Source organism: Mus musculus, chromosome 2 (genome assembly GCF_000001635.26).
Source record: "Mus musculus strain C57BL/6J chromosome 2, GRCm38.p6 C57BL/6J".
Lineage (NCBI taxonomy): Eukaryota > Metazoa > Chordata > Mammalia > Rodentia > Muridae > Mus > Mus musculus.
Window position 1 is genome coordinate 49,879,921 of NC_000068.7, and position 24,741 is coordinate 49,904,661.

General features: G+C 43.3%; 1 protein-coding gene across 15 annotated transcripts in view; it reads left to right on the forward strand.

Annotated features, from left to right (window-relative positions):
• The window catches only part of Lypd6b (LY6/PLAUR domain containing 6B), a 161,510-nt gene that overhangs the window by 92,581 nt on the left and 44,188 nt on the right, over nt 1-24,741 (forward strand). For 8 of the 15 annotated variants that reach the window (XM_006498352.4, XM_006498350.4, XM_006498353.4 and 5 more), the window contains one exon: nt 23,456-23,532. The exons of the other annotated variants lie outside the window; for them this stretch is intronic. The gene's annotated coding sequence lies outside the window, so the exon portion shown is untranslated. The remainder of the gene's footprint in view (nt 1-23,455; nt 23,533-24,741) is intronic. 15 annotated transcript variants of the gene reach the window in all.

Sequence of the window (24,741 nt, forward strand, 5' to 3'; positions counted from 1 at the left end):
CCTAGTAAACACAGACCCTGCTTTCCTGCAGCGTCCTTGCTGCATAAGGAATTACAAAAAAAAAAGCGCAAAAGAGAGTTAGTGAGACCGAGAAGGTAGTGAGTGCAGTTACATGGAGGTTTTCTGATTAAGTGGAATTTTAGCACAGTCATGTGGATCCACTAAGTACACAGAATGACTGTGGAGGACGGGGACATCACAGGCAACAGAAACCATCTGTACAGAGGTTCCCAGGCTGGAATGTGTGTAGTATGTCCACTTGAGTACAGAGAGATACCTGGCATCTGCAAGGGGCTTTGCTCCTAGAGGAAACCAACTTCTTTTGGTTTGTCCTCCCCTTGCTCTGCAGGGCCTGACTGGGCATGTGCCAGTCAAATATCGAAGCTCTCAGAAACCTTGTTGAACATGTTTTCTGATTAAATTGTACAGACACGTTAGCCAACAGAGGGCATGGGGAGGGAATGTGCAGAGGAATTTGGATTTTCTGCAGTGAGTTCATTAGGCTTATCACTAGACAATTCATCTTACTAAGATGTTGTGTTTTAAATGAATAAATAAAATGGCTAGAGGCTTGCGCTTATTCATTATTGGAATCGGAATACGTGAACAGCGTCAAAATGCAAGTACTGGGGAAAGATACTTTGGGAAAGTAGGTCTCTCCTGTTCTGTGCTTTTTTTTTTTTCTCAGAAGCAACTGATGTTAGCAGAGCCTCGGAATGTTTCTGCACACTCTCCCGTCCTTACGAACACGGCAGCATGGCAGCGGTAACTAACGTTAATGTGCTCATGCAGAACTTGGAGCTTCTGTTTGTCAGAGAAATGCACCAAGTTGCCAACTTCCTGTTAACAGCAGAGTTGGGAGAAGACCACAGTTAACCCTCTACCTACTGATAGCCACTAGAGCATTTGCCTCTCTCACTTCAACAAATACTATGATGGAAACCCATGCACATTCTTCCTATGGCACAGTTGTAAAGGTTTCTATAGGAAGGATTTCTAGATGTGTGCTATAAGATGAAAGAGAGTTATCTATTTTTTTAAAATATTTTATGTATAAACATATTTTTTTTTCTTTTTCTGAGGATTTCTGAAATTAATGTCAGTCACCAGATCACAAAGAAAGGACCATAATGCATGACCTAAGTAACATACACACATGCAAAAAAATTACACCTCTGCATCATTTCATACTCCACAACATGATAAAGAGAAAATTCTTGAAAGAAGCCAGAGGTAACCAAGCAGGTGATGTGTCAAGGAGTAAAGAAGAGGAAGCTACACATGTGGCTTCCTCAGAGAACTCCTGGAACAGGAAGTGAGTTGAGGGAGACAGTTCTGAAGGAAAGCAAATACAAGTTCCAATTCAGTATTTTCATAATTTACTCTACAAAGGGAAGGACAGTCAGGTGTGGCGGTTCACACCTACAATTCCATTGCTCTTCTGGCCAAGGGAGAAGGAATGCAAATTTGAAGTCAGCCAGCCTGGGCAACTTGATAAGATCCTGTCTCAAAAGAGGAGAATGCCTTTTCTCCCTTTAATTCTCCCACCCCTTTTATTGAAGTAGCTCCCCCCCTCCATCCCCTGCCACAGATAGTATATCCTCTGTATAGTTTTCTCTTCCTCTACTCCCTCGGTTCCTCCCCACCTCCCCTCACATCTGGATCTACCCCCATCCTGCTTTTCATCATAAAATGAAGAAGCTTCTAAGGGATAATAATAAAATATAATCAGACGAAACAAAACCTGACATACCAGAACAGAACAAATGATGAGACGGAAAAGAACGCAAGGGAAGGAACAAGAAACAGATACAAAGACCCGCCCACTCCCCAGTCAGGAATTTCACAACAACGGGAGCCATGTTATACACACAGAGGACCTGCAGAGTAAAAGAGTGGGAAAAATCTAAGTAGAATAAAAATAAAGAATAATAGTAAGATTAAAAAAAAAAAAACCCACCATGACATGACATCAGGAGAGAAAGAACCTACAATGATAATGCTTGAGTTTGTCTTCCGTTGGCTATCCACCGCTGGGCATGGGGTCTACCATTAAGAGTAGGTTGTTTTCCCAGTGAGACTCCCATTGGAGGAAACTGAAATTTCGTTTGTAAGTGGTTATCAATTGGAGACAGCTTCTGGGTTAGGGACGGAAGGTTGTGTCCACTTCTCCGTTCAGCTCTGAACCCCATCTGGTGAAGCCCCCGGCTGGCCCTGCTCATGCCGCCTCAGTCTCTCAGAGTTTATATGTCCACTGACCCTGTTGATTTAGAGAGCCATGTTTCTTGTTTGCTCCATCCCCTCTGGTTCTTACACTCTTTCTGCCTCCTCTTCTGCAGGGATTTGATGGAGACATCCATTTAGGATGAGTGTTCAAAGTCTCTCACTCTCTGCATACAGATGGGATCGGCTGTGGGTCTCTGCCTGTGTTCTCCTCAGCTGCCTGAGCTGGAGGAAGTTTCTCTGGTACTGGCTGAGCAAGGCACTGACTTGCTTCCTTTAGTATGCTTGTATCTTTGTCCCTGTCCCAGGGATTAAACTCAGATCATCAGTCTTCCTGGCAGGCCCCCTTACCCACTGGGCAATCCTACCCGCCCTAGATACCTATTTCAAATGTTGGTTGATATCACCAGATTCCATCAATTTATACTACCACTAAGACCAAGAGCCCTGATTTCTTCCATCCTCAGCAGGACAATGGGTTGCTGTTCTTTTGTGCTTGTTCATTTGCTGTAGTTTAATCTGCATTCCTTTGCAAGTGAGGTAGACTTCAGACAAGAACCATATTTGGCATTAGTCCAGGAATGTTGTCTGTGTGACAGATTATTTGAGAATTTGGGGGACTTCTGAGAAAAGTAATGTATGAAAAATTCTATAAGCACCCCAGGGTTCTTACAAACAGAATATGACTTCTGTTCTTAGGGAGTAGACTTTTATTCAAATCTTCCAGTTTATCCTACTGGTTAAGATGTCTTGTCATCTCCAACACTACTCATCTAGTCTGTGTCTTTTCTCAGAGTGTTTAAGAAACAGGTTTCTTATTCTTCCTGACAGTTGACATTTTTTACCCTTTATATTTTTGTAGACTATTGTGTTAGGAACATCATTGTTATTTTTGGTTCAGGTGCATTTTCAGCATGGATTATTCCTTTAAATAATTTTTCATATGTGTGTGTGCATATATGTGTAATAATGTGTGAAACATGTTATGGAAGTACATATGGAGGACTAAGGTTGACATTGGGAGTCTTCCTGGATGGCTCATCACTTTTTCACTGGAGCAGGGTCTTTCTGTTGAACACAGAGTTAGCCAATACTCTGGCTAGCCTAGCTAGTCAGCTTTCTGTAGGGATCCCCTGTGTCTGATTTTGGAGTGCTAGAACCACAGGCAAGCCACCATATACAACCAGCATCATGCACAACCACCTCACATCTCATACATTCAGCATCATGCACACACAGTACCATGCCCACTCAGAGTCATGCACACCCAGAGACCTGTGCTCCCAGCATCATAAACACCAGCATCATGCACACATCTAGTATCACACACACCTCGCATCATCTGCACCCCACATCGCACGCTGTTCTACCTCATGCCCACTTGGCATCCCACTCGCCCAGCATTTATGTGCCCTCTGAGAATGCTTGCTGCTTGAGAGGCAGCTGCTTTTCACTGAGAACTTTCCTGCCCCCAACTTGTTTCTTTTTGTTTCTGATGTGAACACTGCTCTGTGAGCCTTTTCTGTTTGTTTATTTTAAGAGTTAACATGTTGCTAATTTTTTCTTCTTTGTAACATAATGCCTGAGAGTGATATGTTCTGTAATGTGGTGGCTTGATGTGGCAGCTCATGCTGAGTCATCTCTCCCCCCCCCCCCCAACACTGGTCTAGGATAAAATGAAGTTTATTTTGGACAAGGGAAGAAGGTCTGGGGAAGGAAGTAGAGGCAGAGAAAGAAAGGGGACAGAGAAGGACAGAAGGAAAGTAGGGAGAGAAAGAAGGGAAGAGACAGGTCCGAACATGTGGGGAGAATGGAAGGAAGGAAAGAGAGAGAGAGAGAGAGAGAGAGAGAGAGAGAGAGAGAGAGAGAGAGAAGATAGGGGGTCCTTTTATGTGTGAACCAGGCATGTACCTGGCTGTTGCTAGGTAACTGTTGGGTGGAGCCTAGAGGAAATGCTAACGGAGAGAAATTAAGGAGAAAGATTATTTGGGCTGAAGGTCCAGAGGATCCAGTTCACAGTTGGTGGGTGCATTGTATTGATGTACTGGGCCCATTGTTAGGGCTGCACTGGAGAGCAGAGCTACTCAACTACTTGGCGGCCAGAAACAAAAGCAGAGGAAGAGGAGGGGCGGGTGTCCTACAGTTGTCTCACATGCATGACCCTAGTGACCTAACTTCCTCCAAATGTCCATCTCTTGAATATTCCACCATCTCACTAGTGTGAGATGGGCTGGGGACCAGCTCTTTGCTGGGGTCTGTGGGAAATACAGTCAAACCTTAGCAGTTAGCGTTTGAATGCATTTTTCATTTTTATTATCTTTGTCTATTTTATGTCATTTTGTTCTGCAAAAATATCATTTGAAGATCATATTATATACAGATGGATCGAGATAGTATAGTAACATAAACCCAAAAAGACAAAATGTGCATGTTTTCTCTCAGGTGTATATCCTAGCCTGTAATGTTGCTTGTGTAAGTGTGTAAATGTGGGCAAAGCCTGAAAAACTAGAAAGGAAACAGAGAGGATAATGTAGGTATTGAGGACTGGGGAGAGGGAAGAGATGGGTACTGGGGATGGGTAGGAGGAAGGAAAAAGACACCTGGAAAGAGGAAAAGAGACTTGCAGGGGGGGGGGGGTGTCTTTACAAGAAAGCAGGGAAGATGAAGGTGTGGTGAATATACTAAAACATACTTTGTCCGAAAACACCACAATGTTTAATATCTTACATGATAATTAAATAAAATGAAAATCGCAGACTAATAAATTATATTTGTAAATTCACACAGCATTTTGTATCTTAATAAATGGATTTACTATGCCCATAGTTTCTGAATTATTAATGTATTTGAAGGTCTGATACCAAGACATCCTCAGGGCTAGGTGCCTCTGAGAAATCTTTTGCTCTTGGGAGCTTTAGGTATGTGCCAACCATCTTTGCAGGGTTAAATAGCAACTTAGTATCTCTAGTCCTATCCACAGGCTAAGTTCGTTGCAGGAGGAGGAGAAAGTTCCTCTGATTTGGAATTCCCTCTGCTGCACTGTTTGATTAATTAATCCATTTGCTTGACATCCAGATTTGGTCTGCTAGAACTCATCTTATAGATTCCAAAATACTCAATCGTGCCACCTATTAAAACCCCGATCAGCTTTTAAGAAAGGCCAGTGTTCTGGCCCCTAGCCAACACCAGTCAAATGGTGTCCTCTGGGGAGGCTCCAGGCCCAGGTGTCTATAAAGACACTGTCCCAGGGATTGCACAGTGCAGCTGGCAAGGGTTCCACTGTGAAGACAATCTGGATAAATGCTCTTAAGTACCAATAGACTTCTAGGACGGAAGACTTTAATAGGGTTTATGAGCCCCACCTTGCTTTTCTCTAGAAACAGAAACTTTTAGCGTTTACAGAGGCATTCAAACCAAGAAGTCACTTAGCATCTGCTAACTGCTTCCTTGGATTCAAAGTCAGGGCAGAGCTTACCAGTATGTTATTGGACAAGGTTAGGAGTAACTGCAGTGTTAGAAGTTTGAGCTGGAAGCATGACAGTCCTAAACCTCGTCCCTTACTTTCCTCATTTGTTTTCATGTTTGCTGTCCATACTGTGTGTTGATAGATACCCTGTGCCTGCTTCCTGCCTTTTTGGAGGGGCAGTAAACAAAATATATTGTTAAAAAATTTTTCCCATCTTTGTCTGATTATAAACTGCCTATGTTAACGGACTAAGAATATTTTTAAAAATTAGCAAACTGTGTACTTTAGAATATTGACAGAAAACCGAGAACTGAGGTTTTACCGAGAACACCTATGTCCCTGCTGCTCAGTGTCTGCTCTCAATATCATCTTCATTTGATGGCACTTGGTCACAGCTAGTAAGCCAGTAATAATTTACTAATACCCATGTGCCTCCGACCTCCCTAGTTTCTTCCTGTAATTTTTTTATCTGCCCCAGGAGTCCATTCTAGGCTGCCAAAGTACGTTTATAAGCTACCCTTCATTTTGTATATTCCATAAACCCACTGATTTTTTCTAGCAAAATCCAAGTTAATTGGCAGCTTTCCACCAATATAAGAAAACCAACGCCCCTCCTTTCCCTTTGTTTTTCTGTGTCAGGTTCTTGCTTAGCAGGGTGGATATTTTGGCCATAACTGTTTTTTAGAACTCTAAATGCCAGTGAGTGTGTGGACTGGGCGAGAATATTCAGTTAAGATACATATAGAGACGTGAATGAAAACCACAACCATGCAATACCCAGCTGGATTTATACAGTTCGAAACTTTAGAAATGTGTGTTCTGAAATTACTCAATGATGCAAGAAAGAGATGGTTAGGGACAGGGAGGGAGGGAGGCTGGGAGGGAGGGAAGGAAGGAAGCAAAAAAAAAAAAAAAGGTAGAAAAGAAAAAAAAATTCCTCCACCTCTAAAGGGAGGCAAAGGAGATTGACCATGAGTCAGGAGGGACAACACTGTGTCTCTTCAGTCGCAGCCTTTCCTGGTCTGGTTGTCTCTTTTTGACAAGCATAAAAACAGAACTATCCAGAGATGCAGTAAATAATCCCCACAGAGTTTAATTGTTTTTTAAATTGCAATCATAACTAATTAAATGCTAAGATGTGAACAGCTGTACAAGAATATTTCACAGATCTCTTGGTGCTTACCCCCGCCCCCACCCCTGCTTTTGATAGTACTATAAAAAGACTAGCTCACTGAAATACACTCTGCATGAGTGTTTTATATTTCACCTCAGAAAACTAAAAACCAACCTGAGAATTGGCAGAGGAATACTTGGTTGGTTCTTGTCCAGGCTGAGTCCTAGGTCTCTTCAGTTAGTGCTCACCCTGATGTGGGCCTTAGAGTGGCCATTGGGCCCTACCAGTGAGGATGGCGAGCAAGCCAGAGGAGGAGAGGGGGAGGGGAAGGGGATGTGCACAGCTGGTATCCTCTGAGTAGGGGTCTTCCGGTCAGCACACTGGGATATGTACCCCTCACCTTGGTGAGATAAATGTGGTTTCTGCCTTGAAGGACCATGGAGTATGCAGGGGGCATCCGTGGCTGTAGCCTGCAGGCAAGAGCCACCCCTCCACCTGTATGGATACTCCCATATTAATGTGTACAGAGAATCGGGACTAGATGTGCAGTCTCTGGCACTGACTTTTTTTCAATTTACATCCCTGGGCAAAGTGGAGCTGTATCTGACCCTTTAGAAAACACGGCAGTGTTTTGTGAGTGGAAGTCACAACGGACTTATAGAGGAACAGCTAAATCAACAGGAAACCAGAAAAGTGACCCCAGAAGGGGAGCTCTGTAGAAGCAAACCATCCATTCCCCTCACTTGCTGGCTTCAGTCTTCATGACACCGTTCCTGTTTTTTATTTTCATGTAGGTATTGGTTGCTTTTCAACGGTTCCTGTGGAATGCGCACCGGGGTGGGACCCTGAAGGTTTGGGGTGCCCTCACTGAAAACAAGCATATGCACGTGTGATCTTTGTGAAGGGAGTGCCACAGCTCACAGCAGATTCTTCCAGAGGCCCATCATTCAAATGTCTGAAAGGCACATTTTCGAGGAGGGAGGCTCTTCTTTTAGGGGAACTCAAGTAGAAAAAGTATAATACTGTAAAGGTGTGATACGGATTTGAAGGGTGTGCAGCTTTATAGAATTATGGTTGAGAGGCTACTCAGAACCTTAATCATAACTCCAAGATTTATGAGGGAAAAGCAACTCCCAGAAAAATCTTGTGGGAACAAACAGTTTGGCCAGGAGTCAGGTGCCCACAGCCATGGGCTTACAAGACCCTCCCTTTACCCACTGGCACTAGGAACGTTTCTCAAATATTGCATAGGTTTATCTAGACCACTATTCTTCTAAACATCTTAGCAATTCTGCCAAGCAGAGTGAGAAACTTAAGGTGCTTATGTGGAAGGTTCTAGAATAGAGTCTGGCTGCAGGATGTATCATACTTGGGGCTCGTCTCACTGTTTTGCACTGAGACCTGTAATGGAGGATAGGATTCCTTCAGAACATGGACTCAAGCTCTATGTCTAAGGCAACCTATGCTTCTAGAAGGTTATGAGAGGACCATGCAGCTAAAACCCCTGCACATTGTAAATGTAAACCAAACAGAGCACCTTCCGTGAAGCAACTGGGAGACAAGGCTGTTATCAGTGTAACTACTAAATTACCTTTGGCTTGTGATGAATAGAAGTCATTAGCCCAGGAGATGCTCTCTCTGAAGGGCAGGCTTAGAAAAACCTCTTGAGAAGCTTTGAGAGGAATTTAGATTAATTCTTGTTTTACAGGAATTTCTGTATTGTGATTAGCTCCAGTCAGAGCACATTGTTCGTTGCTTTAGCATGACTACAAGAAGCTCCACAATTGAGTAGGGTAGGCTTCGTTGATTAGAAATTTATGCAAATATATGAACCAGACTATGTGGGATGCGTACGCAGGCACTCACAGTGTGAATATCTGTCAGAGATGGCTGGAGTTGTGTTCAGCCATGGGGCATTCTGCTGCTCCTTCCTGTTTTGAGGGTTGTCAAGGTGGTTGCAGGGGTAGGTCTCTTCACCCACTTGCCTGTGTCATTTCAATGTTTCACATAATCTCTCACTGCAAGAGTCCAGTCCCCCTCCCCCATTTGCTGGCTCTGCATTCTCCTCACAGCTGGGCAGTTGCCTGTGAAAGCTAGTTTAGCATCTCGAATCTCGGCAACTGTCTAGTAATTCTAAATGGTGTGACACCTTTCCAAGGTAAAGAGGTGCAGGATTTCATAGCTGCATTGGCACAAACTGAAGGCATTTAGGAAAGAGTTGTGAAGGTGACTAAAGGCTGTAGCAAGTGTCTGAAAGGGGTGTAAAGGAAGAGATTCCGATCTTCCCTCCAGACATGGGAGGAACAGAGGTTTAGCGTTTGACCTATGCCAGGAAAGGAGGACCCTTCCCAAGTCAGAGGCAAAGAGGGACTTGTGAGAGAGGGTGTCAGCAGAGGCTAAAAGTGTGTGTTGGGGAGGGAAGGTGGAAGGACTCAGGGGAAAGGTTAAATAAAACTGAGACTTGATGGCTATGTGAAAGATTGACAGAGAGCAGCTCAGAAGAATGATCCAGCTGTTCAGGCATAGGCAGGGTTTAAGAATCTAGAAGGAAGTCGATAAATTATGTATCTGGTTTCTCCAGCACATAGAGAAGAGCAAAGCCAACCTCCAAATGAAGGTCTAGTCAGAAAAGTTTCTGAAAACATTGGTATGTGATTTTGATGTGCTGTTCTTATTCTTGCTTCATCAAACAAATTACTCTTCTGTATTAGCACAGTTTCTATAGAATACACATATACGCCATACACACACACACACCACTTACCACACACCACACAAACACACACCATACACAGACCACACACACACACACACACACACACACACACACACACACACACACACACACGTTATACCTGCACAATAACTGCTGGCTGCTTTTTCAAACATCCAGCTTTTTTTGTTTGTTTGTTGTTTTGTTTTAGCATAATTACTGAGGGTAAGTCCCTATGGAAGAAATACCTGTCTCTGCAGAGCTTATATCCCAAAGGATGATGGGTAGTCTGGACTGCCATAACTGGGGTTACTCACTTGCACACTTCTCTCAATTTGAGCTCATTGCACCTCATTCCTGGTTACCTCTACTGCCCATATTATATATGGCTTTATTTCACACCCTCCCTAGAAATCATCCTGGGACCCCCACATTCCCCTCCCCCCTTTCCTATAAATATCAATATATAACAAGAGTCTAAGGATCCTCATTCTTAACTCTGGTATGTAGGGACCTTCTCTATTGATGGAGCGTTTCTTTTGCTACATTTCTAACGAGTGTGCTTATTTCTGTGTGCTCTTCCTGGCCTCATGGAATTTGTAGTATTAAAGGCTCCAGATAAGTTAACAGCAAGCGCTAAAATCAATGTAATTCTTCAGGTTTGCCACTGCTCACCCAGACCCCTTCCCTTGTGTACCGTGTCACTTTGACTTGAGTAAGCGTGCATAAAAATCAATGTCAGCTGTGGCTTTCAGTATCCTGTGCCAGGCAGCATGGTCCCCCGGCAGCATGGTCCCCCGGCAGCCCCTTCCTGCTTGGACTTTTGTTTCAGCATCTTTCTTTGCCAGTTCTTTGGAATGGTTGGGTCCATTCTCTGATTCTTCCCAATGCATCTTTTTTTTTTTTTTTTTTTTTTTTTTTTAACAGAAGCTGTGTTCTTGAGCCATCACATGTGAACAAACGTTTCTAATCCCACGTTCACACCAGTTCTCTCTCACACGTGAGCAGAGAAGACTGAAATTTTTTTTCTCCAGGAGTGTGCAGATATTTCCCATGCATCTCTATGCCTGTGGTTATGGACAAAGCCGGTATTTTTCTTCATACTCTGAATGCTCAGAATCTTCTTCTCTCTCCTATGCTTCTGATGGTTCACAAGGACACACATTTCTTTCTGTTTTGCACTGAGTTCTGGGAGCGTGAGGAAAATACCTTATTATTTCTGCATCTTTTTTCTTCTCTTTGTTTCTAGATTTTTTTTTCATGTTTGTACAGATCCTTTGTGCCTGTTGTTTCTCTTCACCAAACTGTATTTTGTATTTGAGTCCATTTTCTAGTCTCTGCTAATTTAATTTATTTTCTGTTAGATTAATTTTCTTCTAAGAATCCTTCCTGACTCTTGTTTATCCTTTTATTTAAAAACACTTGGGGCTAGAGAGATGCCTCAGCGGTTAAGAGTACTTGCTACTTGTTCAAAGGACCTGGCTCCAGTCCCAGCACTCACATAGCTTCTCACAGCTCTCTGTAACCCCAGTTCCAGGGGATCTGCCACCTCGTCTAGCCTCTGTGGGCAATGTATATACATGATGAACTTATATACATGCAGCTCAAACACTTACACACAAAATGAAAATTAATAAATCTTAAACTTAAATTGCTTTATTAAAATATTTTATGCAGTATATTTTGATCATGTTCTTTCTTCTCCCCCAACTCCTTCCAAGTCCCCCTGAGTGCACTTTCCTGCTCAATTTTATGTCCTTTATCTCTCACTCTCAAGTTTCTCCCCTCCAAAAAAAGGAAAAGGAAAAGAAAAAAGAAAATACAGACAGACAAATGTAGAAAAAAGAAAATCAGTATGACCAAGTACACACACACACACACACACACACACACACACACACACACTAAAAAACCATATAGTCTGTTTGTGTGTTGGTCAACTATTGCTGGGCATGGTGCCTGCCCTGGGCTGTGGTTTTTATACTATGTGACACTCCACTGGAGAGAACTGGTTGTTCCCTATCCTAACAGGTATCAATTGCAAACAGCTTCTTGTTTATAGGTAGGAGGGCTTGGTGTTGTCTTCCCCTTCTCAGTGTTGGGAATGCATAGTCATGCTAAAGTGGCCAAGAACCTACGATGAGATAGGTCATGGGCCTAGCGGAAAATCAGCTACTCTAACGAAACGTTAATGGAACATAACAATTAAATGTCTAGTAATGACATTGCTGTGCCTATAGACCATCAGCGAAGCTTCTTGAAGTAGATAATGGTAGTTAGCAAAGAGACCCACAATGGGACAGTGTGCAGAGTGAGAGACTTTGGAGCACTCATCCCTAAATTGGATGCCTTTGTCAAACCCCTCAAGGGATCTGTGTGGAAGAGGAGGTAGAAAGACTGAGAGCCTGAGGTGATCAGTGACTCCAAGGAAACGGGACTAATGCACAATGGACTCACTAGACTGACAGACAGCGTGCACAAGACCTGTGTAGTTTAAACTTTTTTTGTTTTTTCATTACATCTGTGAAACAAGAACCAAGTTAAATCTTTTTTTTTAGGCAAATAAGATTATAATTTTACTTCTGGTGTGTGTGTGTGTGTGTGTGTGTGTGTGTGTGTGTGTGTGTGTGAAGTCAGAGAACAGTTTTGGAGAGTTGTTGGTTCTCTCTTATCTTGTGGGTCCCAGGGATTATATTATACTTCCTTCATCAGGCTTGGTAGCAAATGCCTTTACCTGCTGGACCATCTCATCAGCTGCCTTTCATCTTTTGAGGAATAGACACAGACACACATGCTCAAATGCACACATGCATGTGAGTGCTCCTGACTGTCTTTGAGGTGATGGATGGAGGAGGGGTTCATTGTCTGGTCCAGTCTCCCTGAGGGCAAATGCCCATCACAGATTATAAAGGAACATGTCCTGTCATTGGGCGCTGCTATGATGGGTCAGGGTGGTTCAGTACACACTGTCACTTCCTCCTCCAGTTGTTTATTTTATACTTCATCCCCTTTAACCTTCATCCCTGATGCTTTTGAAGCCAGAGAGCCCTTTTCATCAGTTTTCCCCCTAAAAGGATGGAGTTCTAGGCATCTAGGATGGTGTTCAGGGTAAACCTTGCTCTATATGACTGGAGAAAGTCTCTGGAGACAGTTTTTCCCTTAGATTCTTTTTGGGGTGTATGTGTATGCATATGACTGTTTTGCCTGCATGCATGGGTGTGCCTGCTGCTGCTGAAGTTCAGAAAAGAGTGTCAGGTCCCTTGAAATGAGTCACCAATGGTTGTGAGCTTCCACGTGAGTCCTGAGAATTGAACCCAGGTTCTCTGGAAGAGCATCCAGTGATTTAATTGCTGAGCCATCTCTCCAGTACATGCTCTGTCTCTTTTAAATAATGTTTCACCCAAAGAGCCACTCTTTCTTCCTGATGCTCGGTGTCTGCAGGTGCTAAACTCTTCATGGGTGTCAGGGTACAAGTTAGCTATTTCTTCTTGGTATCCTACTCCATGCTGAGGTCACCTTCCTAGGCTGTTAGGTGTGGTTTGCTGTGCATTCTGTCTTTCCAGTCTTTATCCTTCAGTTACATGTTTCATGTTGTCTTTGTCATAATAAAGGAATACTTAACAGTATTAGCCAATCAGCTATTTCAGGGGGGCAAGGGAAGTTAAGGACGAATATGTGTGTACTGGTCTGAGGTTTTCAACAGAACATTTCTCTTTTTTCCTGATCCCAAACCTTATATACCTTCAAGAGCTGTGCTAGCTGGCTACCATCATTATGACAACAAGATCAGAAATAATCAACAGATAAGAAGAAATGGTTTATTTTAGTTCACGGTGTCAGTCCATGGTCACATGATCCTGTTACATTTGGGAGTGTGGGGAAGCAGTGTCAGAGAAGTCACCCTATGGCCCCCAGGAGACAGAGAAAGAAACAGGAAAACCTTGTTCCCAAGTTCCCTCTCGTGGCATCTCCAATGACTGAACTTCCTACCTAGCACCTCCCATTAGCCCCAAGCCTGGGGACCAAGCCTCAAAGTTCAGATCCAAAGTACAACAGGACCTTAATTCCTTTTTTATTTTTAAAAATTTAAAATTATTATTATTATATTTCTTACCTTTCATAGTTTCTCAACCTCTACCCATCCCCCCATATTTAGAAAATACAGTTATTTTTGTTTTAAATTGCAAAAGTCATCTTTTGAATTCTGGTTGCTCTCAGGGCTCCCTCCTCCTTTCCCCAACACCAATGAGTTGGAAGTCACTGGTTTTCCAAGGTTTTTAAGCCCACAGCCTTCCCTGACTTCTCCCCCATTTTTAGGATGATTATCGGAAGGTTCACCAGTTCCCTACTGATCTTTCAGTCCCTGCCTTCCTCATCAAACTTGGCCACTGTGAGTTTCTACCTTGGATTCTTGTGGCCACCTGTTACCAGCTGCCCTTCTCCTCTGGCCATGCCTGTTGCATGAGCTTGCCTCAGGTGCTCACCCCTGAACACCTGCAAAACCTCACCACACCCTGCACCCCACCTCCATGCTGAACCGAATGCAGCCATTGCTGGCTGTGAGTGAGGAATCCTGCGTGGCAAGCTTTCCCCCTTCCTTGTGGCAGCCTAATAATATTTACAGACGCCTGTTAGAAACACTTACACAAAGGTCCCTCTGAGTCCTCAGATTCTCACATCTAAACCCAAATCAGCTTTGTCTCTCACAGACAGTTCTTCCTCAGATGGTGTCCGCTCTCGTCCTGTGATTCTATCTACTCAAAATTTGTGGGAGCCATTTCTTAACTACAATCTTTTCTCACCCCAGAATCCAAATAGTTCCACAGTCTTCATGGAACTTGCTCTTTGCTTAGGTATTTTTTTTTATCGCTGTTGTCTTTGTTGGTAATGTATCACCTCTTGCTTGAACCAATGGGACCCACCGTTCCTACCTTCCTTTACCCGCATCACCTCAGATGCCCCCAAGTCATCAAAACAAATGGACCTCTTCTACTTGAGGATGGGGAATATTTGTTCTGAGAGGGCGCCAGGACTGAATTTTTGAAAATGCTTTCCAGCAAATACAGCCAACTTAAAATCATATTCATTCAACTTACCATTTATATAACACAGCAGCAATTTCTCTCACTATGGACTAAAAGGATAATCAACAAATAAAAATGTTTCTTCCCGGGGAAAGGAAAAAAAATGGAACTTCATGTAAAAGTGTTAAATATTTGTCTTAGAAATTTGAAAGCAAAATGGCAAAGTATCAGCATGGTTTTATTCTCAATCGAGAAGTATTTTACTTTTCTTACTTTTTTACATGAGGTGGTTTTGAAACCACCCAGATGGATCTGATGTGCAGCCTTGTTGGGCTCCGTGGTAGCACGTTAAGTGACCATCTGAAGATGTGCAAGTGACTGTATGAGACTCTGTTCCAAAGCCTTCTGCAGCTCCCACCTTCCAGACTCCGCCTTTTGTTGTGACACTCTAGAAACTGCTTTGCCTTCTGCCACTCACTGCTCACACAAACGGTGGACTTAACCTGGAAAGCATTGATTACTTTCGCTTGGCCTTGAATCTTTCCCAGACACAGTTTCTACAGCTCGTTCCCATACTCCCAAACATTTGCTCCTTAAATGCTGCCTATACTTCAAGATCCATCTTCCATCAGTGCCTCCACTCAAAGGCTCCCATTTCTTTGCTTCCCATGGAAACTAATTTGTTGCCTTTTACCACTCAGAGGACATCGTGTTATGAATCACCTTTGTGTCTATTCGGTCCTCCCCTTCCCAGATGGAAGCTGCTCAGAGACAAGGACCATAATATGTTCCTACACCATATGTCTTACATCTCTGGGAGCACTCACTCTTTGTAGAGCATTGCTGCACTCTGTGGGAGGGAGAGGCCTGCTAGTAAGCAAAGTGCTATCTGTGCTGCCATAGTGCTTGTGAGGGGAAAGGTGAGGAGCACTGAGTCCTCTACGGAGAACTTACAAGACACAGCTTTCAGCTGAGTCATCTTGCAAGCCCTGGTAGTTTAAAAAGAAGAATCCAGTAAGTTTGATGAAGCCGAACAAGGGAATATAAAGGCATTGTCATTTGAGTTGGGTCTTTCTGTGTGAGTTGTAAAGGAGCCTAGAAGGAAGGCAGACAGGAGCCCATGTACAGGCAGAGGGATGTCACTGAACTTCGTTCCCGTGGCTCAGAGATAGTTGGAATTGGAGGGTCTGGGCCCTTGTGGATGATTCAGGATTAGCCTGGGTCCTGACTAGGGGATTTTGTGAGGAAGATCATGCAGACAGTGGAGCTGAGGGGGTCCAGGGTGCTGCCCACAGCAGCCTCTACTCAGGTGAAGGTTAGGACAGGCAGTTGGAAGCAGAGTTGGAGTTCTTTAGGAAGAGATTTTAGCATAGATGTAAGAAGGTGAGAATGGGATTAATGGAGAATCACAGGAGGAACAAAGGGTTAGACACCCAGGTAAGACTGTGGGCTTCTCCTGAGAGAATCATGATAAAGAGACATTGAGGTAGCCTCACTTTGGGTTTTAGTAGCTTCTAAAGTTCCACCTCAAATATTACTAAGGAAATTTTTGGTTTTGGTACATGATATCATAGGGTGGTTTCTGATATACATTGAATGGGATTGCAGCTGACAGGAAAACTGTAGGTTATAGGAGCTGCAGGGGAAGTTAAGTCTTGAGGCCTGCAATATTGCTCAGTGGATAGGGTCACTCACTTCCAAGCCTGGAAGTCTGAATTCCATCCCTAGACCCCAAATGGTAGAAGGAGAAACTGACTCCCACAAGTACTCCTCTGATATGTGTGTGTGTGTGTGTGTGTGTGTGTGTGCATGTGCACATGTGCGAACAAGTGAACACACATTCTTTCTGTCACTAACAATTAAATAAATTATTTAAATAAGTTAAAATTAATTAAACAATATTTTTAAAATTTTTAAATTTTAATAACTTAGGCCAAACAAATAAATAATTTATAAAAAGACCCAGTCTCATTTGTGATCTTCAGGAAATGGCTGTAAGCATGGTTTATTGTTGAAGCATTATTATTCAAAAACATATCTCTGTACATGGTCATACCCACATACATAGTCAACTCTCACAGCACATGTTATTAAATGTGCTGCAATCCGTGGTTTTCAATGGGTGAGAGGCTTTAACCCGACTCTTGAGGACCGTTTCTTCACCATCCATGTCTCCTTCAATTTACCCATCTTTCTACCCTGCCTCAGTATGGTCTGATTTTAGACATTGTAGTCAGTTGAATGCTATCCCCTCAGAAGACATCTTCAGGTCTTCTGCCCTAATACTTATGCAGCTGTGATTAAGGGTCTCGGGAAGATACGTATTGGATTCAGGAAGGACCTTCATTCAATGGTGTTTTATATGAGGATGCAGAGGTGTTGGCAAAAAGGCACAGAGGAAAGGCACACAAATGTCTCTGCGGCTGCACGTGGGGGTTATGAGACAACAGCAGCAGCAGCACTAGAATAGAACATGAACAGGTCTTTATATGTACAGGGTCTTCAGAAGGCCCCGTCTCATCCATGTTGGTTATATAGTTCTGGTCTTCCTGTTGGGGGATTACATTTCTATTGTGTTAAGCAACCCACTTTTTATTAATTTCTATTAGATAGCTCTGGGGACATAACTCAGGTATGCTTAGATTGAAGACAGCAGGAATTCGGGACCAAAATCTTTTCCAAACAGGAAGCAGCCAACCGTTGAGCGTTTGCCGAGTTTTGAATCTATCCAGTGCTGTGTGAGTCACGCCAAGAGATACAGACGTGAGTGCCCACAGAGACCTTGAGTGGTCACAGCCCAATAGTTATAACCACTTAGCAAAGTCAGTATTGAAATTGTTTGTAAAAGATGCAGAGAATATTGAATTGGGTAAGGAAGCTTAGCTATTTCTCTTTTTATTCTTTTATATTTGTGTATTTATTTTATGTTTGTCATCTTAAAAACAAAAACAAAAAGAAACTTCAGTGCTTAAAGATTTAAAAAGTTCACCCTTGCATTAGAGATTCTGTGACAAAGGCACACAGCAGGGTGTGTCTCCTGACCCTTTAAAGTCAATTACTCCTTAGCTAGAGGCCTGGTGTTAGCTGACTTAACAGCAGAATTCTATAATTTGTAGGCTCAGGAACCATCCTTCTTTTTTCTTACTTCCTTGTAGGAAATTACTCCCAAAGCCTGTACAATCAGCAGGGGGTGGACGGACAGTCACTGGAGTAATGGGAGCCGAATCAATTCAAGGGCTGTCTTATCTAAGTGGTTGACAAGTTCCCTGTTCACCTGGTTAATTACATCAGTCAGCCTCTCCTTTCACTACAGGGAATTGGCAGATGAGTGTCAGCAGTCCCCTGTGACTGGGATGTGCCCTTAACAAAAATCCCCCAGCCTGGCTAGGACTCCAAAAGCAAGGAGCTTTCTCCTTCTTTTCTGCAGGCAGCTGGGCAAAGCTATGCCTAGCTCTTTGCCAAGAACCATGAAATCACACAACCAAGACCTGCAGTGGAGCCTGGTGGGTCTGGGACCTGAGGACAGGCCCCATGGTCTCTCCATTTGCTCCTGGCACCCTGGCTTTCTCCCAGATGTGTGACTTTATTCTGGTTCACTTTTATTGCAACACTACTTTCTTCGTGCCTGCTCTCTATGTTGTATGCATGTATTGTCTGTGGAGAAAGACTTGGGCAGAAAATTAAAACTGTAGTGTTTGTGGCTCCAAGCACTAGTAAGAGACCATAGTCAGCACTCAGTCAGCTCTCCTGTATAAACTTTTCCAATGAAAGAAAAAGCAATTACTTGTGAGTTAGGTCTTGAGGCAACTGGGAGTCTCCTTGCTCCTGACGGTTCTTGCTCTGACCTTCACTTTTTTGCGCTCTATAAGGCGCGCTCTGTCCTTGCTTCTTCCTTTATTCTCAAGCAGGAGATGCAGTGGAGGCTGAACAAAGCTGGCTAGGGCATCTTAACCATACCCAGGCAAGCGAAAAGATACGGCTCTTGGAGATGGCATTTGGATGATGCTCTTTGAAGGACAATGTCTTAATAGCACTCAGTATTTGTTAAAGGCAGGGCATCCCTACACATGGAAGCCAGAGGGCTCTGGACATGCAAGGGAGGGCTTGGGACATGCAAGGGCCCTTACTCCATGTTAGAGTAAGGCCTCTTTGGATTTCGAGATCGCCTTGATTGGAGCTGAGGATGTGAAGGACAGTGAGCTTCTTGTGAAGCGTGGGAGAGTTCCTCAGACCTTTCTAGAGTCTTCCCTGGCAATCCTGGCAGAGGGGTTATCAGTTTTACTTGGTTGTCATAACACAGTACCAGAGTCCGGTAGCTTAAACAATAGAAATTAATTTTCTCTCGGTGCTAGGATGTAGTTGCCAACAGGTTCTCCTCCCTAGGGGCTCCCTCGTTAGCTGTGGATGACCATATCTTCCTACCTGTCCTTCCATGTTTATGCCTGGTACCTGATCTCCTTGGATGATATTGCCAATCATACCATATTAGGATCTGCTATGATGGCCTCATATTAAGTTAATTGCCTCTTTAAAGACCTTATCTCTAAGTAAGTCACATTCTGAAGTGCTTAGGTTAATACTTCAATATGTGGGAGGAGGGGGACAGGTGCAGTTTATCTCCTAACCAAAGGGAATTGACATTTAAACAAATGCAAGTTCAGTTTTATTAACTACGTATGAATCTTTATTACTAGCTGCTTTGTTTTGTTTTAGTTATGAGTATTTGCCTGTATAAGGGTAGGTGAACACGAGTGCAGTTTCTTGCAGAAGCCAGAAGAGGGTGTTGGATCCCCTGTAGCTGTGATTGCAGACAGTTGTCATGTGGGTGCTAGGAATCAAACGTGGGTCGTCTACAAGAGCAATGCAGGCTCATTACTGCTGAGCCATCTCTTCACCCTGGGGCTCATATTTTTGCAAATGGATTCAGATTGTTTTTTTGAGTGAGGATGCAAGCTAAACATACGAAGGGCTGAATGGACTTAATGTCTGCCAGACATTGAAATGGTTGTGGGATTTGAAATTCCAGCACTCATCCTGTGCACCTTGTATGCCTTCGGAGTGTATGTTACTGGTGTCCCGAGGGTTGGGGACCAAGCACTGCGGGCCTTCTTCTCGGGATTCCTGTTTAAGTCATTTGTATTAGCATCTGTTTTATTTACTTCTCTCATTTCTTTATCAAAACAGCTAACAAAAGCAGCGTAAGGAAGGAAGGGCTTATTTGACTCCCAGTTTGAGGGTGCAGTCCGTTATGGTGGAACTGCATGGGAACAGGAAAAATGCAAGAGGTGACAGGTGACAGGAGGAGAGACAGAAGAGTGTTGCTGTGCAGTTTGCTCTCTGCCTTTTATTCAACTGGGGCCCCATCCCATGGAACACTGCTGCTCACCTTATGGTGGGTCTTCCCACCTTAAGTAACCCAATCTAGACAGTCCTTCACAGACATGCCCAGGGCTTTGTTTCCATGGTAGTTCTAAGTCTCACCAAGTTGACTATTGAAATTAACCATCCTGGGCTGGGGAGATAGCTCACTTGACAGATTGCCTGGCATATAAGCATGAGGTCCTGAGTTCCGATCTCCGGGTGGAAAGCAACTGTGGTAAGGCTGGAGAAGGGGGTAAAGTGGAGGCAGAGCCCTATAGGTCATTGGCCAGCAAGCCTGGCCAAATCCATGAGCTCTGGGCTCAGTAAGAGACCCTGTTCTGTCTCAAAAATCAAGGTGGAGAATTCACATTGATCTGTCTTTCACACCCATGTGAATATGGACACATCACAGACAGACAGATACACACACACACACAGACTGACACATACACACAGACACAAATGCATACTCATAACTTCCATTTGGGGTCAGCATCTACAACCGATAGAATATGAATATATATTTCTTGTTTTAGAGACAATGAATTATTTACCTACATGCTACAATGTCCATTTGGTCTTTATATGAAACAAACAAACAAAAATCCCTTTGGCTCAAAAAAAAAAATCAGTCTTATTTCTGAATTTACCCTGTATTTGATATATAGCTGAGGTGGTCATTGAATTTCTAATCCCCCTGCCTCTGCCTCCTGAGTGCTGCTGGGTTTGCAGGTGTGACTCACCATGCCCAGTTGGAAGTCAAGTCTTTAAAAATGCACATGAGGAGCCAAGGGCTTGATTTTCCATAATTTTCTAAAAGGGCTTTTCTTATTTAAATGACGTTGAATGTAAATCAGAGAATGAACCCCAGCTCAGCCAAGTGCTAGCTCATGTGGATGACAGCAGACTCTCCAAGCTGAGGTATTTTGTTGAACACAATAGCCTGTGCCCTCAATGGCAATGGTTTGAAATTCTGTTTCCAGAATGCAAAAATGATTACTTCATTGGTGGTGGTGGTGATGTCCTAGGGATGCCTTTTGAAGCGTCCTCAGGGGCCACTTCTTCGTGGCTCCGCACTTCACACTGTCTGTGCTTCCCTCCACTTTGGAGTGACGAAGGTAGTGGCTGCTCCTTTCTATTATTAAATTTTCTTGTTGGAGAGCCACGCTCACCTGAGGACTCCGTGTTTCCCACGGAGGCTGCTTACTTTCTTTGTTTGCTATGGAGATAACAGCTTTGGGTGGGCAGCAGGGTAGAGGCAGACTTGATTTCTCTGTGACTTTCCTAGGCTGTTTCCTAGGCTGTCGGCTAGGGTGGAGCCAGTGCTTCATGGTTCCATGGCTTCTGACTTCTGGGCATCAGCCATTTTGATGGAAGCTCATTATCCTGGGAAGAGGATCAGCAATGACACATCACACTGTAGGCTTGTAGGCCGTGTGATATTAGAGTTAACAGTGTACCCTGACTCCAGACTTGGGGAGGCTTTAATCTCATGTCTACTTTAAAAATGAAGACCACTAATTAAGATTGTGTGGAGGGATTCACCAAACCCTTAGGGAAGAAAAACTATTTAATAATTTTTGTTTTCCTGCTACTGCTGATGATTCTCAAGCTAGGATTTGTATAATTAATTGGCTCCTGTTGGGTATCTCGTCTGTCTCTTCTAAGCTCACTATTCTCAGGGTAAAGTTAGTACTTTAAAAAATTAAGACTTTTCACATTGCAACTGCTCAGTAATTACCTGGTGGGTTAATTATATAAAAATGGGTTCCGGGATAAACAAAACATGGTGTGTAGTTGTTGGGCTATTATTTATATATGAGAGAGTGACATTCAGATACATGCTGTAACATGGATAAACCTTGAGGACTATGTGCAAAGGGAAACAGTGTAGATATAAAAACATGGCTTCCTGATTACAAAGTAACCTAAAGATACAAAGTTACTGAGATCATAGAACTCACCAGGGCTTGGGAAGCAGGAATGGGGCTTACTGGCCAGTGGCTTCAGGGTTCATGTCTGAAGTGATGGAAAGTTCTGGGAAGGAAAAGTAGCAACAGTGTTAAACATGCAGTGACACTCAGTCAAAAGCTATAAAATGGCTGATGGGTATGAGTACTTAGAAGCTTTAAAAACCTGTTTCTGATACAGGAAGGGTATATAGAACATATACACATTGTATACACGTAAAAACTGCTTTTTTTTTTTAAATCACTTAAGTGTTTACTACCTGAATTTCCAGACCTGCTTGTGACAGTTGGATTTGCTCCTTGTTGTATAGAGAGATCTTTCATGTCATCCTCTGGCCAGGATGACCAACTCAGACAGCTGTAGTACACTTTCCCAAACTTGGGAGAAATCATACTGATTATGGAAAATATTTCAAGAATCTGGACTCCCTTAATCCTTCCAGAAATAGTAATTTTATCCCTGGAACAAGCCAGATGGTCAGGTTGCTGCATGCTTTCTGCTTGGGTGGGTTTTGTTTTCCTGTGTACCCCTTGCTAAATCATGCTAGTGACTTGTGCTTGCATCCCTCCCATGAAGTTAACTTTAAAAAATTTAGGTGACATATTAGTTGGGGTCCTTGAAAGTATCCTGTTTGTAACTATATAGAAGAGGGATTTATTTTGAGGAATTTATGATGATACTGTCTGGCAAATATGAAGTTCTCAGAATGGGCCAGTGAGTTGAGGATCTGCAGAAAAGCTGTTGTTGACATGCTGAGTTTGATAGTAATTTAGAAGTAGAATTCCTTCTTGGGGGCTTAGCTTTTCTTCTTAGATTCTCCTTGATTAAATAGGAAGGTGATTCACTGATTCAAACGTTAACACATTGTTTTTTTAAAAAAAAAGAGGATATTCTCTCCACATCTGGACTGCTGTTTGACAATGAGCACCAATATCCTTAGCCAGACTGACCAAATAACTATCATAGATAGGGATGTGTCCATGGCAGAATCGTCGTTAACCGGGTGTATTGGTTGTCTGTTATAGTTGCTTCTTTGAGGGCTTGCAGAGGGATACTCCAGTTCCTTCCCGCCTCCTTATCTAGGTTCAAGTCTCATGTTGTCATTATTTCATCAGCTGGGTAGGGCTGTCTTCCAACCTGAGGTGGGTTAAAAGGTATAGAGTCTTCATTGTGGATGTGTTGAAGGTGTGAATGTGTGACTGCAGCAGCTTGCCAAACAGGCTGGTGTAAGTCCATGCTATGGTGAGCTCTGCCAGTCAGCCCTTTGGGAATCAGCCATTTTTGTGGAGGGATTTCACGGGGTGCATGATTTCACCATTACTGCGTTCCCAATTAGTCGGGGCCCAGGTGTGTGTTAATAAACCTTAGCTCACTCTCTGTTATACCAACGATCCCACCTTGACTTGATTCCAGGGATTTCGTGCATTTGAGATTGTTCGATTCATTATGTGGTTGCTGTTTTATTTTGAAAAGTCTTCAAACATCCAGAGACTACCTTTGTTGTTGTTGTTGTTGTTGCTGCTGCTGCTGCTGCTGTAACTGAGCAGTGGGCAGCTCTTACTTGGTCCTTTTCTCTCTGGTAGACTGCTTTACTTTGTTGGATGAAGACCTGTTCCCTGCCGCCGTGTAGAGACCAACTAACCAGGTTGTCTTTCTTAAGGTAAGAACTTCGCTATTACAGATCCCTGGGTTTTAGTTAGAAGCTCTGGCTTAGCCTTTTGGGCATCCATACAAACTCCTGCAAGTCTTGGAACTCTGTGTTCTCCAGTTTGCCAGTTTTCTGCCTTATCCTAACTTGCTTCTGTTTACTGTTCTGTGGGTCTGGGACTTGGAATGCTAGTTTGGGCTTGCGATATTTTTGTTCAGAACAGGAGGAAGTCTGCAAGCCCAGGGACTGCTTGGTGGATTAAAGGCATCTCTAGTATTGCAGAAGTCACATATTTGATTAATTAAAAGAGAATTCACCTAAAGTGACCTTCGTAGATCATCTATGTGGGGGGAAGGAGCGATGCTCGCATATAGTTATATTAAGGGAAACACAGTGCTGAATAAACTCAGTGGGTGTGAATACTAGTTATTGAATGCTCAGGATTCTCAGATATTTAAACGTTAAGGTTTAGGAGTGACTGAAAAGAGTGTTGTTCCAACAAAGAATTGATGGGTAGAAATGTGAGCACATTTAAAGCTCTGCATTTATTGATAATGTCTTTTACTCGATTTTGGTCTTCAGTGTGGTGCTTAACACAGAGGCTGCCCAGATGAGGTTGCTAGCTCCTACCTCCATTTTCCCAGGTGAAGAACACAGAGGCTGCCCAGATGAGGTTGCTAGCTCCTACCTCCATTTTCCCAGGTGAAGAGATCAAAAGCAAAGGGCTGGTTTAGGAGGCCAGGCTGCAAATACCATGCAATGCCTTTTGTGGCTATAAGAACTAAGTCTGTTCTGACTAGTCCTCCCTTCCTGGCTGTGAGGAATGCCAGCCCCTAGCCCCCAGGCCTCTGATGGGCAGCAGACCTCCCACTGTGTGTTTGATGGGTAGTAAGGGGGAAGATAAGCACCTAGAGGAAGTTGTCTACGATCATCAGGTGATTGGGCCTGGGCCATGTTTGCATTTCTTTTCTTGTCCAGAGAGCAGATTGAATTATTAGCATCGGTGTTTGTTAATGATAATTACATGTTTCAAGTACAAAGCAGGATTCTGTAAAAATGTCTGGTAGGATGCCTTTCTCTCTGCCTTTCTGTGTAATTGACACTGTGCTGTTTTAATTAGGCTCAGGGAGACAAGCAAGTGTCTGGGTGTTATCATTAGTTTTCCCTAGGGTGAGAGAGAGGGTGGTGCGTGAACTCTTACTTCAGTTTGTGTGTGTTACT